This window comes from Sebastes umbrosus, chromosome 5 (genome assembly GCF_015220745.1).
Source record: "Sebastes umbrosus isolate fSebUmb1 chromosome 5, fSebUmb1.pri, whole genome shotgun sequence".
In the NCBI taxonomy this organism is placed as follows: domain Eukaryota; kingdom Metazoa; phylum Chordata; class Actinopteri; order Perciformes; family Sebastidae; genus Sebastes; species Sebastes umbrosus.
This window is the reverse complement of record NC_051273.1, coordinates 8,697,562-8,712,334: the sequence shown is the minus strand read 5'-3', so window position 1 is coordinate 8,712,334 and position 14,773 is coordinate 8,697,562. Positions and strand designations below refer to the sequence as shown.

The 14,773-nt window shown below is 41.5% G+C and overlaps 1 protein-coding gene across 1 annotated transcript in view; it reads right to left on the bottom strand.

Annotated features, from left to right (window-relative positions):
- Window positions 1-14,547, bottom strand: part of kank4 (KN motif and ankyrin repeat domains 4) — an 87,212-nt gene extending 72,665 nt beyond the window's left edge. The window contains exon 1 of the mRNA XM_037769939.1: window positions 13,691-14,547. The gene's annotated coding sequence lies outside the window, so the exon portion shown is untranslated. The remainder of the gene's footprint in view (window positions 1-13,690) is intronic.
- Window positions 14,548-14,773: the final 226 nt, after the last annotated feature.

Below are 14,773 nucleotides of genomic sequence, written 5' to 3'. Positions count from 1 at the left end.
CTCAAGTTTTCCCTAATATCTGCAAAAGAGGAAAGGAAAATTAAGGCACCGGGATCTAGCGTCAGTCTCACTGTTAGCTAGGTGTTAGCTAGTACCGTGGGAAGGTAGCTCTGGATCTCTCGTGCTTACCTCGTGGCTCAGGGCTGTAACGCTCCAGGTAACCAGAGGCAGAGAGGCACTCAGAGTAGCTATCACTGTATGCTAGATTATGTCCATGTTCTGAACCTTGTTCAGAGTCTGAAATGTGGTCAGAGATGCTGTGGTCATCGTCAGACCGGTCACGCCAATTCTGGGACAGAATTTCAGCGTATGGCTTTCTAACACTTCTGTTGTGTGAATGCCTATCTCTATGCAAATGGGGGACATGGCGGTTACGCTCAGTGTCCCTATGCAACCTCTTCTGACCCCCCTTCGACCTGTTGTGAAGGTGGTCTTTTGAGGTGGCAGATCTGCTTGACACATCAGTGTTTGAGCTGGTGGGCTCAGTTAATTTACCCCCCCTTTTGGAAATGACCAGAGTTTCCCAAGCTATCTGTGTCATCTTCCTTATCTCACACAGTGAGGGGTTACCCTCCTGCGTCCTCAGTACGACGTGAGTGCGTACACAGGGATGCAGATTCTGCAGAAATAAGGACTTGAAGAAAGAGTTTTCTTCTAAGCCTGGCGCATTCTTACCTTGGAAGTATGCATGCCTTAAACGTTTGTAGTAATCTCTAGGATTCTCACTACGTGAATGTTTAATTTGAAGGGCTGCAAACATCGCTGAGGTCTCGTCAGCTGTGGAAGAGAATTCTTCTATCAGTGCATGGCGAAGCTCACAATAGTCATTTCTGACACTGGGAGGTTGTGACTGTATAAACTTGTGCACAGCTTGAGAGCTGGTTTTCCACACAAGTTTAACTTTCTCCCTTTGGGTGGCGTGTGTTAAGTCAATTAGATTGTGATCTAATTCCTTAAAATAGTCATCAATGTGTTGATCACAGTTGCCTGGATCAAAACATTCAATGTCCTTAGCTATGAATTCCAGCACTTCATGGCGGGGAGTCCTTTCTGCTGAAGGCAAGACTAAATTAGCATTACAATGCACTGGTGCATCACATGCTAATGTCCTCTCTGGCTGAGGAGCAGAGGCTGGACCGCTGTCATCACCCTTGTGACAGAGTGGAAAGGAGGCTGAACTTTTGGAGGGAGGAGCACAGAGGAAGGTGTCATTTCTCTGTGGCTGAGAAGAACATGAGGCAGGATATCTTCTTGAAGATAAACTACATGTGTCTTCACTGTCAGTTTCAGAACAATAAGTAGTCAGGTAGCTGTTCACTCTTTCTCTCAGCGGAGGTTGAGGATCTGACTTCATTCCCAAAGATTTTAAGTCGGTTGGAAATCTTTCACTTCTGAGTGGAGAGGGAGTTAACCTCTCATCGAGTGAGGAGTGCGAATCTGAGTAACCAGAATCACAGTGACTGACAGACTGTGGTGGGGAGAGATGTTCTAATCTAAGCCCTAACAATTTCTCTTTGTATTGAAAAAGAGCTAACTCTGCTGAATGCAGGTCTTCTAAGTAACGCATGGCTTTCTTATCAGCTGTCTGAACTTCATGGAGGAGACTAGCACTTTGCGTTCTTAGGCTATCTACCTCTTTTTCCAGGGCTGTTTTACTCTGAATGGCAAGACTGGTCTGCCTGTGAAAAATCAGAAGTAAGCATTTTAACAATGAGTCTTTGGATGCAGTCTGCGCATCAAACCTGTCTGTGAGGAGCGATTCCATTTCTTTCCTGCATTCACTGATACTCAACCTGCTGATGAGTTCAGGGCAGCCAGGGTTTAGGCTCTGTGCTAGGGAAGAAATAAAAAGCTCAACACAGGGGTTATCCATTGTTAAACCTGGAATGGAGGGTGAAACTAAACAGGATGTCTAGTACAAAACAAAACAATGTTGTTGGCTATGGTGTTGCGTTGGCAGACACCTTGGTGTAGTTTGGGAGGTACACTAGTCTAACAACAATACACTGGCCTACACTATGGGGGGTAGCTCCCTGTGGAGTAGCTCCTGTGGAGGAGGGGACCAACTAGTGACTCTAGTGGGCATCAAACAAAAGGCCAGTAAAGTAAACAAGGTTTACAAAAGAAGTTTGCTTACACACAACATGCACTAACTGAAATGCAAGGCAGTAACAGTTGTGATGATGTTTCTTAAAGGTGACTCAAGCTGGACACGTGGAAGTAACAGCTAGGTGCAAACTTATATCACAGGGCTGTTTAGCACACTGTGGCTCTTATCTTAACTCAGGCTGTGGAATGCTTGGCAGTTACACAGCAGGGTACAAGCTCTCTATGTTACACAGGGCCGGTGGCACGCTGTGTCATTAAAGGAACACTTAGATTAACAGCAAAATATGACGACTAGACTAGATTGCATTGAATACTTGGTATTCAAATGCTGAACCAAAATTCTCTCAAGTTCTACAGCATAGGTTAACTTGAATTAGCAGCAAAAGCAAATCTTAAAATGAACACTATAAAGGCTTAAAGTGTTAATACTCAAAATCTCTCAAATAAACAATTCTAACCACAATGTACTTGTTTAAAAGTACAGCTGGACTTCTACTCCTGTGGAAGACTAGTGGTGTAGAATGTAAACACTTTTAGTTTGTTTAGAAGTGGAATATGAAATTTTTGTTTTTGACCAAAAATGTTGAAAATTAATATTGCACAATTATGAACATTTGCCAACAAGAATACTATGCCTCACACGGGGCACCATTATGTAGGGGTTCTACTTTGGTAGGTTTTGGTTATTAGCAAAATAATTAATAAATAATAATATAATTATTAATATTAATAAAGATTATCAATAAACATCAATAATAAACGGGGCACCACCCTGGGATCAGGGACCAATGACCAAAACGTTAATATAGTCTCATTATATATGCTAAACTATCAATTTGGAACGTTAATTAATAATTAAATTAATAACTATAACCAAAATAGATAGTAAAGATTGAAGGATATCGGAGTTCTTGACATAGCAGAGGTTGGCATTATTCACTCTTGTACAACATTAAAGAGACCAGCATGTATATTCCACAATCATTTATTCACAAGATAATAAAGGTGTAAAACACAATACTAATCTAACTAAATAACTAAACTAAACAAACCAAACACAGTGTGTGTGTGTGTGTGTGTGTGTGTGAGAGAGAGAGAGGGGGGGGGAAACAAGATGGGTTCTTGTCTCAAAATGTCTGTATGGCCTACAAACAAAATGGCGGGCACTGTAAAACTACAAAGATGGCTGAATCAAAGATGGCGGAATCAAAGATGGCCATCAGCATGTCACCACATGACCTCTTTGTTCTTCTGAGAAGAAGGACAGAGAGGGGGGTGATGTGGGGTTAAGATTATCTGAAGCTGTATGTTTATGTTTAACTAATTCACAGTTTCTGTATGTGATCTTTATGTGTGTTAGATATGCAGTGGGTTAGAAAAGATGGTTAGTTTGCATGCAAAACCTTGTCTATGTGAAGCATAAACTAAACACATCAGATGTGGCGAAGCCAGTTACCCAAAAATCAAATACAGATAAATCAACACAGTCAAACTCAATGAATAACATTAAACCAAATCAATACAAGTACTTTCTAGAAATCAAAGTTGGACAGTCTTGCTCAGCCCTGTGCGATTGCTAATGCTAAGGCCCAGTACGTTACCAATCCATGGAAGAAAAGGATTTGTGATTCCATGTGTTGAAGTTGTGGTTCCAAGTCAAAGAGGTCGTCTTTGCTGTTAGTTTGGTGCTTTCTTTGCTTGATAGCTTGAAGTTAGCTGGTGGAAAGGGCAGAGCACTCGCGTCGTCTGCCGTTTGGTTCCTTGGTTGCAATGGCTGTTTCCTAACAGGCCATTGATCAGAACCAGAACTGTTTTGCAAGTTCTGGACTTGAGAGCCGTTCACCTCAACCAGGTCAGCCTGGGTTGAGGAGATGAAGAGCAGAGAGAGCGCAGCAGCTCACCTCTGGCACGTCAGGAGAGATGAGCAGATGAGAAGAAAGAGACGAAAGAGGAGGAACAAAGAACATTCCTCTGGTTTTGTTCTGTGTGAATTTCACACCTAGGTGTGAAATGTTACTGTAGCCAATGAGGACTGAGATGAGTCCTGTGGTCAAGGATCAGGTTACTGAGGTCATGAGGTCACTTGAAACCAGCCAGATGCTGGGTCCCTACAATGTACATAACAATAGAAAACACTAGGCAAACACTCTGAAATACAGAATGTTCCACCATGGTCCACGGTTGGAAACAAGCATTTTTAGCAGCTCCAACAACAAGCTGCGAGAAGCTGAAGTGCACAAACACTCACAGGTGGAGGAGCAGGCAAGGGTCAGGGCTCATTAAATCCCGGTCAGGCAGCAGCTCCACTGAGGCCAAACACTCTGCACAACTCACACGAGAAAGGTTCTTACTGAGGCAAACACAGACCTCTGAGAGCTCATAACCTGGTAGCTTACAAGCAAGCGTGTGTGTGTGTGTGTGTGTGTGTGTGTGTGTGTGTGTGTGTGTACCTACACTACATACTTGTGCAGTGTGCTTTCACTCTCTCACACCACACTCACACACACAGTCATATGCAGCGGTGAGGCATTCATCTGTTGATCTACATTCCTGAACTTCATGCAACCCATTAGTGCAAGCCATCTCACCCGTTAGTTTGAAAGATGGGAAGCACATCAAACAAGCTTTGCGCGCACACATACACACATGCACTCAAACACACATCCACTCTTTCACTGAAAAAAATCCTGTCTCTCCCCTCTACTCGCTCTCAGTCATCTCGTCACTTTCTTCTCCCTTTTCATCTTTGTTTCATCTCTGCCTTTCTTGTGCTCTTCTTTACTTCCATCATGTCAAATGTGTGTGCTTTAACCTCTGGGAAAGTGATAACTACCTTAGAAACAACACAGTTGAGTGTGTGTGTGTCTGTTATATGTGTGCATGTGTAAGAGGAGATAGAGCGCGTCATAAAGTCAATTTTCTCTTTGGCTTGCAGATGGGAGACATAAAACTTTCATAAGAAAAAAAGAGTTGTCAGACAGAGAAAGCATGTGTTGAGGTTGTCCTGACTGAGAATGAGGTTGGGGGCTTTGGAGTAAGAGACAAGTGCACACACAAGCACACCAGCATGAAACAATACAACACAACATCATGACTGACTTTCTCCATTCATTACCTTCAACAACAAAACAGAGGGTAAAGTCAAAAAGACGCTGAAAACAACTCAAAAACCTGCACACACAAGACGAAAGAATATAACAGTATTTTCAGCACCAGCAGCTCACACGATCACAAATGACCTTTAAATGAATGGCGTCAGAGCCTGAATATATTCTGGGAGGAAGAACAAGAAATTTTAGATGTGAAGCATCTCATGGAAGCAGCTCGTGACTCATTCACATCTTCACAGGTTTAAAATGTAAAATCTGAAATCCTGAGGGCGTTTTCATATTAGGTACGATTGATTTGTATCATGCTTGTAGCAGTAGGCATGTCTGTAAAGAGGAGACACGTTAGTACCCATAGAACCCATTTTCATTCACATATCTTGAGGTCAGAGGTCAAGGGACCCCTTTGAAAATGGCCATGACAGTTTTTCCTTGACAAAATTTAGAATAAGTTTGGGGCGTTATTTAGCCTCCTTTGTGACAAGCGAGTATGACATGGTTGGTACCAATGGATTCCTTAGGTTTTCATATAATGCCAGTATCATCACTCTAGCTTTAAAATTGAGCCCACTACAACTTAAAAATTGCAAGTTTCGTTAATGTGTTAAAGAAATTAGTGACGTTAATGTGTTAACTTTGACAGCCTTAGTGTAAATATTTTCAAATATTGTCAAAAACATTGTGATTGTGATATTTTTTTTTTTTCCATATTGCCCCACCTATGTCCAACTGTCCAAAAACACAAAGATATTCAGTTTAAAATGATATAAAACAGAGAAAAGCAGCAAATCTTTGAATTTTAGAGGCTGTAAAGATCAAATATTTGTAATTTTGCTTGAAAAATTACTTTTTTTTATGAGTCAATTATCAAAATGGTTCCATATTAATTTTCTAACTAAACTATTAATTTAGTTTCAGCCCTCATATATCTCCTCTACTCTTTTAATTTGATTCAGTCTTTTGACCTTTAGAAAGACAGTCTTAACTTTGTGACCAGTCTACAGAAAAGATAGCGGCACTCTATTATGTGGGGGACCAAAAAAGATCTATTTTCGACACCAACCAAGACTTGCAAACCACTGACTCAGTTTGATATAACCGTTAAATCCCTCAAGACTTCCCACTATTGTCCAGGAGCCACAGCGACAAGCACAGTCCTCTTTACTCTCACATAGCTGTGGTTTACCCACAATCTCTCCTTGCCACTCGTGCTGTCAGCAAGAGCAGCAGGAGGCAATGCAGATAGTAAGCAGCAGTCACTGAGTGTGTCTATGTGCATTTCAGTCAGCAAATTCACATGGAAAAGGCTTATAATGTGGATGCCGAGTATGTACAGTGTTGATAACTGAGGTCTAGGCTCTGGTCTTGTGGTCATGTTTGAGTTTAGAAGTGGAACTCAAGTAGTCTGCCGAGAAGAAAACACTACCACAACCTTCACAAGAAAAACATCACTATATACATACCCATATTCTATATATTTATACACACACACACACGAGCATCTCAAATATTCAAATATACACTCAGAGAGCCAAAGGTTATTTCAGGTTCAAAACACACAACAGCCTCCCACAAACACACACATGCACACACACACACTCAATATGTCTTCGACTTTTCGCAGGGAGTGGTCACTTCCAACAACACTCAGACAGGAAGTTCCTGCCTCCTGCAGCCAGCCAATCACAACACAGCATTCAGTGATGGAGGTTTCCATTAGGAAGTCCCATGTTCCCCTGTGCACTCTTGACTCCTCTCACAACGGACTCTGTTTTTTCCTGCCTGTCAATGCCAGGAACTCATTGAGGAGCAGTTGTGGGGATACAACATAGGGAAACAATGTGAGGATGGACCCAGCCATTGTTCCTCGCCGTTGCTACTTGACAAATGTCCGGTTGTGGTATTTTATTTCTGGCTGAGCTGCAGCGGAGGACCTTGTTTTAAATTCTACCTGAAGATGTGGTTGTATAAATTATGGCTCACTGGAAACTGCATCTGACGCTTATCCTTTAGGGGCCATACTGGGGTTGAGTTCTATTATCATCTCTTGGTAAGGCAGTTTTGGGAATGTTTAGAAGTGACTTATTTTTGGTGCATTTAAGGAAACTCTGGCATCCAAGCTTTTGCTGCCACCAGACACTGTTTTAATGATTTTAATCCTACCATGAATTGGTAGTATAAAAAAAATTAGCTTGCTTTGGAAAATGGTTTTCAGGACTGTGAAATATTCACAGTAAATAGTTAATGGCCTACGTGCAAAACCACTGATACAGTCTTTTAAAAAGTGGACAGTTTTGAATGTATGAAAGTGAAAAGCAGGCTGGTGTCCCCCACCCAACCAGAAGCCAGAGAACAGGGGAAAGCCTTACAGCTTGCATTGTCCCTCTGATCTCCATAGTTCCCCTCAGCGATGAACTGCAGCCCACCTCAGTGACCCTTGTCCAGCTAACCTCACCCACTCACACATCCACCATGGAAACACAAAAACATGTACTATTGTTGAGCTCAGTAACAATGCAAATCTATTTTTCAAAGACTGGGCTGATTTCCAAAGATATAAGTCACGAGAAGATATTACAAGCTGTTAATCTTTGAGTTGTTCATCGACTGTCTAGGTGCCTCCTTTTTTAAACATTTTAACATAAGTTGGGAACACTTTGGGATCTCAGCGGGACGCGCTGGCATTGTTCTGACAAACAAGTGAAAGAAGAATCAGATAAAGATGTCACACAAGAAATATTAAAAGCATATCAAAAAGGCTACTGTCACAGCATAGAGAAGGATGTTTCCTACATCATCTCCCCATCACTAACAATAAAATAGGAGAAATGCTGTGGAAGAATTGATGGGCTTTTTTTTTTGGCTGATTTTGATCAGATTTCTTTCTCAATGTTCAGTACATCAAATAGGATACGATAAAAGCACAAGTTGCAATAAAACTGAATAATAAAAGGTTTTATTCGCTGATAGCCCACCTGCAGTGCTCCACTGTGACTTTTCAAGAGATACAACATGGTCTGTTTGGTTCAGGTTGTTCTCATACACCGTTCGTAACTACGAAAAGTAATGCACTGTAATGTACCACAAAATCAATTTGGATCTAATCTATGTAATTGTGAACCAAGAGGTATACAGAGCGACAAACGCCGCATAGCCTATAGGGAGGAGGTCGGGGTGGAGTAGTCGGTGTTCGTAAACGTGTGAAACCAGAAGTCAATGTTGATTTATTTGTCACGCAACTTATGTACTTAAGTTACGCTACTTCCAGAGTTATTTTAACCCACACCACGATCTTTTTCTTAACCAAACTAAGTTGTTTTGTTATCTAAACCTAACCAAGTCAATCTTTTCCTAAACATAACTAAGTCATTTTGTTGCCTAAACCTAACTAAGTTGTTTTCTGTGAAGACGTAAGTTTATTTTGCAAGAACAGGAGCAGAAATTGACATGTGTGTGACTTGTTGCTGGACATTCATAGGAAATCGCATGAAAAATTAGGAAAAACTTTGCGTAAGATATCATACAAACCGTTGTATGAAGATGCGTTGTTTGGTTATATATTCTGCTAAAAGCTTTGTAACGTAATTTGTGGTTGAAGGGGTGATTGTGATCAACAAGAATATATTTTTCCGTTGCCCAACACAACTAAGCCTGCCTGATGAAAGGCATCATGCAGAAACACACAATTAAAATACAACAAATGGTGTACAAATAGTGTGGTGACTGATGACAGATCAGCTGCATTGTTTTCTACAATTTGGGCCACCCAAAAGTTGTCAGCTACTTTTGTTCTGTTCTTTTTCTGGCAACTAAATTCAATTAAATTATCAATCTTAACCTACACAGTAGTAGTTAAACACTCTGGACAAATATGGTGGGCTCCCTGAGTTGTGACATGTCATGTCATCAGTCAGTTATTCATTTGAATGACAGACACTGAATGACTCAAATAGGTACTGAGAGTAAAACAGAGTCTGGAGTAAGACTGTGCCGTGTACAGATCTAAATCCACTGACATTCCTTCAAACACAAAATGTGCTTTCAGGGCAAAGAAAGAAATCTGCCTACTTTGGCAATGACTTCAATGCTGGCTGGCTACTGTCCAAAAAGTGGGCTGGATCAACGTCAGCCACAACAAACTCAAATGAATTGTCTGGGGCCAAAGTGCTGATGTCTACAAACTCTTCATTTTGTCAAAAGTAAAGTTTCACACTTTCACTGAATCCATAAATTTATAATGTTAAACTTCATTTCAGACATGTGGTTCGTAGAAAAGAAAGATTAAAGACATAAAGAGAAAGCTATAAAATCAATTTACACTGGATTAAAATAAATTGGTTCTGAATGTAGTCACTAGAGAGTTGGATAATCCAATGAATTAGGCTACTTAGAGACTTTCTCCTCTCACCTAAGAAACCACCCGAGGACCAGAGAGCCACTTTATCAGAACTTTTGCAAAGTCCCACTGTTTCATAAAGTCGTGCAGTCTGTGGGAAGCTGTGGTTTGCAGAGCAGATGTGCTGCGGGCACAAAACATACACACACACCTCCAGCACGGTGTGAATTCACCCTTCTGCTGCAAGTGATAGGAAGGAACACACCTCCAAGCTTTAGGATACCAACGTGGTGAGGGAGAGAGAGAGAGAGCTGTGAAAGCATGGCACAGCTGAGTGTGTCAACAGAGAATGAGATTAGTAGTGCTATCCCTAGGCGTTCGCTCAGCTGGTGTGTGTGTGTGAGCCCGCTGACTCGTGGCTCTCATGTATCTGTGTGTGTTCTCAGCGAGGGGTTTTTGGCTTCTTTGACTGACACAGACAGAGAGTTTAGGGAGTCCCTCTCCCTCCCACAGCACAGCTAAGAAGCCCTAAAGCTCCTTAGCCCAGGCTCTGCCACTTGTTCGATGAAAGAACATCTTTTTTTTCTTTTTAAACTAGAAATACTATGGAGATAAAACAATAACAAATCCAACTTAGTGTTGTCGCCCTGCATGGCTCAATCTCAAGCACACTTGCAAGGAAGTGTTTTTAAAAAGCTCAAACACACTCACAGTTTCTTTCTTTTTCTAGCTTTGTTTTGTCTGTGTAGTGGATTATTTGGTTCAGTAAGAAACCGAACACCTTTATCCCTTTCGGCAATCAACTTAGCACACACATTTGTGAGCAAACACTCTCCCGCTGTGTGGGCCAACAAAGGCGTTTACAGGTTCAGAGAAGCCTTAGGAGGAGTCAGCGGATGTGAAAGTCTGGAGAACCACATGGGAGCACCGGGCGCTCGGCCAGTCCAGACAGAGCACACAGGCTGGCATCAACTAGCACTGGCCAACTTCACACACAGACACACACCATGCACATTATCTCGCTTAGTGAGAAAACAACCTGCAACACACTGCCTCAGATACGCCAGACACACACATCACTATGATGTTTGTGTGAAGGAACCGTGTCATCTGCCATGTGTTGTTTCTGAGCTGACAGCTGACTGAACAACGAATTAGAATAATGACCATCGTGACAATCACACAAACTCAGAAAACACAAGCAGAGTAGTGTGTGTTCGTTCGGTGTGTGTGATGGCGAGGGGAGGAAGGCGTAGCATGTTTAGTTGTTCAGAGTGAAGCAAGTGTTCTGTGCTTTGCTCTGTATCAGAGCAGCACATCCTAAGATGCTCACTGGAGTGACTACAGATTCTGGGTGGGCCCAGTGTGTCTGTGTGTGTGAGTGTGTTTCTGTGCTTCAATACACTTTCCATCAGATTAAACTGCTAAGCCTTTCCTATACAGTTCTACCTAAGGCTTGGTCCCTGATGGTCTGATTTCCACTGCAGGACCAAAGTGGACTACTTGACTATTCATGACACTTAGTTTACCCCAGAAAATCTTTATTTGTTTTCCCTTCCGTAGGCAACAATGCTAACAATGACAAGGCTAATATGCTAATGTTGAGCAGGTATAATGTTTACAACATAGAAATAAAATAGGAGCACAACGGACATTAAACTGTTTGTCGTGGTCATCTGACTAGAAAAGACAAAACAAATGGCGATTGTTGTTAGTTGTTATGGTGACAACTAGGGCTGTCACAATATCAGATTTTCACTACACGATTATCATGGCCAAAAGAATTCATGATAACAATATCCTTGCGATATAAGAAAATTTAAAAAATAAAAATAATAATAATGCTATCAGTCAAATTTATCTTTAACTTTTTGTAAGGGGCAAATGAACTACACTCACGTATGAGTGTGTCAGAGGTGGAGGGTGAGAGTCTGTTACCATATTTGTGCAAAAGCATGAGTTAAGAGGCGCTGCAGTATTTACACAACTATATCATATTTGTATTATTAATATGTTATCAATATTTCATTTTTAAATATCTCGGTGAGCCTATAGTCAATACAGATACATCGCGACACTTAAATGGGGCCATAAAGTGTGCTGCTCCGCCGCTAAGCCAGCAGCGGAGGTAGTCACAAACCTGAATCGACGTCTGTTAAGGCCAATGCATACTTTCTTTTTTACTTAACTTAATTGTAAAAGGGACAGACAGCATGGCGGGACTCCACATACACACACACTAGATGCTGACGCTGTTGTTTTACACGTCATGCCAATTGTCCCGCCAGCATGAGTGAGCCCGCAACTTGCCGCAAGTCGTTTTTTTATATACAGAAGTTAGCCCGCTACAACAGTTGCAATGGCAATCGTACACATAAAAGTGGCCGCCGCTCTGACCATCCTGCTACGTTGATTTGAATGGGAATGTCCATTTCACTCCTATTTTATTTCCATGGTACAAAGTACCACTGAGGCTGATGGGAGTGTCATTAGTTTTGCAGGTTTTTCATTTGTTCATAAACCAAATTTTAAATCTGACCTGATGATGGCACAAGATGAAAATCAGGGGATCACTAAAGTTACAATTCATCCTGAGGGGGACATGAATGTCTGAACCAAATTTTATGGTAATCAATCCAATAGTTGTTGAGATCTTTCAGTGGTGGACGGACGGACAAACCGACCCATTCCTGGAGCCACTTTTCAGTTTAAAATGAATATGAATCATTTTAATGTTGTCAGTGCAATGCAAACCTTAGCTTATCTTAATATTGTAACTGTATTTTAACATGCTCTTCTATGTGTTTACAAAATTCTTAGATTACAAAACAATCGCAGTACGCACTTCACAACCTTAAAAATCTAGGGGGCAAGCTAAAAAAGAAGCGGGAGCTGTTTTGCCTGTTTTCATTTTCCTGAAAAGTTGACATTTCACAGATACAGGGTTTCATCAGACAGTGCCTATTTGCAAATCACACATCATGGCATCATTACAGTGAATGCATCTAACAGCCACCAGCATGTGAGCTGGTATGAGTCACCTCTCTGCACCTCCAAGGAAATTACACTGACACACACACACACACACACACACACACACTAATGCGGGTTAGCCATATCGCGGAGGACAGTGTGTGTGTGAATAACAGAGTGCCCTTTAACCTGAGCATGGATTGAGAGTTCTTAATGTCAGTGAATGCAGCATAAAACACACTCACACACACAATGTGACACCCTGTAAACATGCCCCATGTAACAGGAACGCTTTGCCTTTTTAATGTTGTGTAGCTGCGGTTAGTCAACCAACCATGGCCGATGCTCTGTGGCAGGCAGGCAGAGTGGTGACCAAGACTAGCTGAGAATACATGCAGACCATAAAAGAGCAGAGATGGAGAGAGACAGGGAGGCTTTGCATTAAAGAGAGAGAGAGAGGTAGAAACGGAGGGATAGCAAGCGAAGCAAAGATGCAGAGTGAATGCATGCAGATCGCTAAGAAGCAACCATGCAAAAGTTGCATATATGATCGCTCTAAACAACCATCACTTGCTATTTCCTCTCAGCTCCATCCACTGCCTGGTTAGCCTGTTCTCCCTACAGTACGTGTGTATTGTAACCGTGTGCATATGTGCACGTGTAAGGCTCCAGCTGAAAGACATTAGTCAGGCCAGAAGGGAATTTTACTGAAACCCGGTCCAGCTAACGAAATGCTTCAGAGAAGGGATCAACCGGTATATTGAGAGACGTAAAAGACAAACAGACAGATGAAGAGAGAGATTCCCTCTGTCAGTGTGTTTGTACATGCATGCACAAATATGTATGTGCATGCCTGGCTTCCAGCATCTGATTACCCCACTGATGCAAGAAGATTCCAAAGCTTAGTGTGAAAACATCCCAAAAAATTACATTAAAATGAACTGCAGATGGAGAGAAACGAAAATAGAGAGCACTGGATAGTAGCACGTACATAGTAAAAAAGAATAAAATAAAAAAGAGACAGCAATGAATGAATATGATGAATCAATAACTGACAGAAGATACTTAATGAAATAGAGTAGGAGAGGAGAGGATGAGAAAGAAGGCACACGAGAAACAGCAGAGAAAGGAATAATGTAAAATACTACATCTATCCTTGCCTTACCTCTGCAGCTGTGTGTGGTATCCTTTGGGACACAAAACGTAGTGGGGAGAAAACTTCAGCTTCACTGCTACAGATCCCCACTTTCTCGCTCTTTTCCGAGGTAATGTACATATATCTGTATCTATCTGCCAAACTCTTCAGTCCACTAGGACAATATGCTGTCTACCTGCGTGGGTTTGTGTAAATGTATCCTGGATGGTGATGAATAGTGGTGAGTGAAAGGAGAGTAGTACGCTAGAGGGCAGACAGGCTGGCTGAAACAGGAGAGCAGACTGAGTAGGATGGAGGAGTTGCTGCTTCCTAACATCAGAGCGGCTGGGCTGGATACACCCACCTCGTCAGCATGCATCAAATGGGAGTCTCTCAGATGCTCTAAAGTATGCAGAGAGAGGGAGAGAGAGCGAGGGACAAATCCTCCTCATGTGATCTCTGATATATGCACTAGAGGTTACACACACATGCATACACTCATAATGGATCTCATTAACCCCCTTTTACTGACAGACACACACACACACTCTCTCGACTGATGTCTGATGGGGCTTTCAGTGAAAATAAATATACTAGCTGATGGGAGAGCAAAGCAATAACAGTCTTCGTGGCAAAAATAATGAGTTGAACTTGGTGAAAAGGTTGATTAATCTTGTGAAATATTGGATATTTTCACTGCTTCATGTCTCTAAAAATCGTTCAAATGAAACGATCTGAGAAGGAAAAATCACTTCCATGTCCAAACTGAGGTCATGACCTGTGATGAGGGCTCACATTGATTAGATGATCGACAACTATGATAATCAATTAATCATTTAAAGTTATTTATCGGGCAAAATTGTCTAGCATTTGCTGATTCCAGCTTCTTAAATGTGAGGATTCGCTGCATGTAAAGCTGCAACTAACAATTATTTTCATCGTTGATTAATCTGTTGATTATTTTTTTGATTGATCGATTAGTTGTTTGGTCTATAAAATGACAGGGAATGATACAAAATCGTCAGTGTTGACGTCCTCAAATATCTTGTTTCGGCCACAACTCAAAGATATTTAGTTTACTGTCAAAAAGGAGTAAAGAAACCAGAAAATATT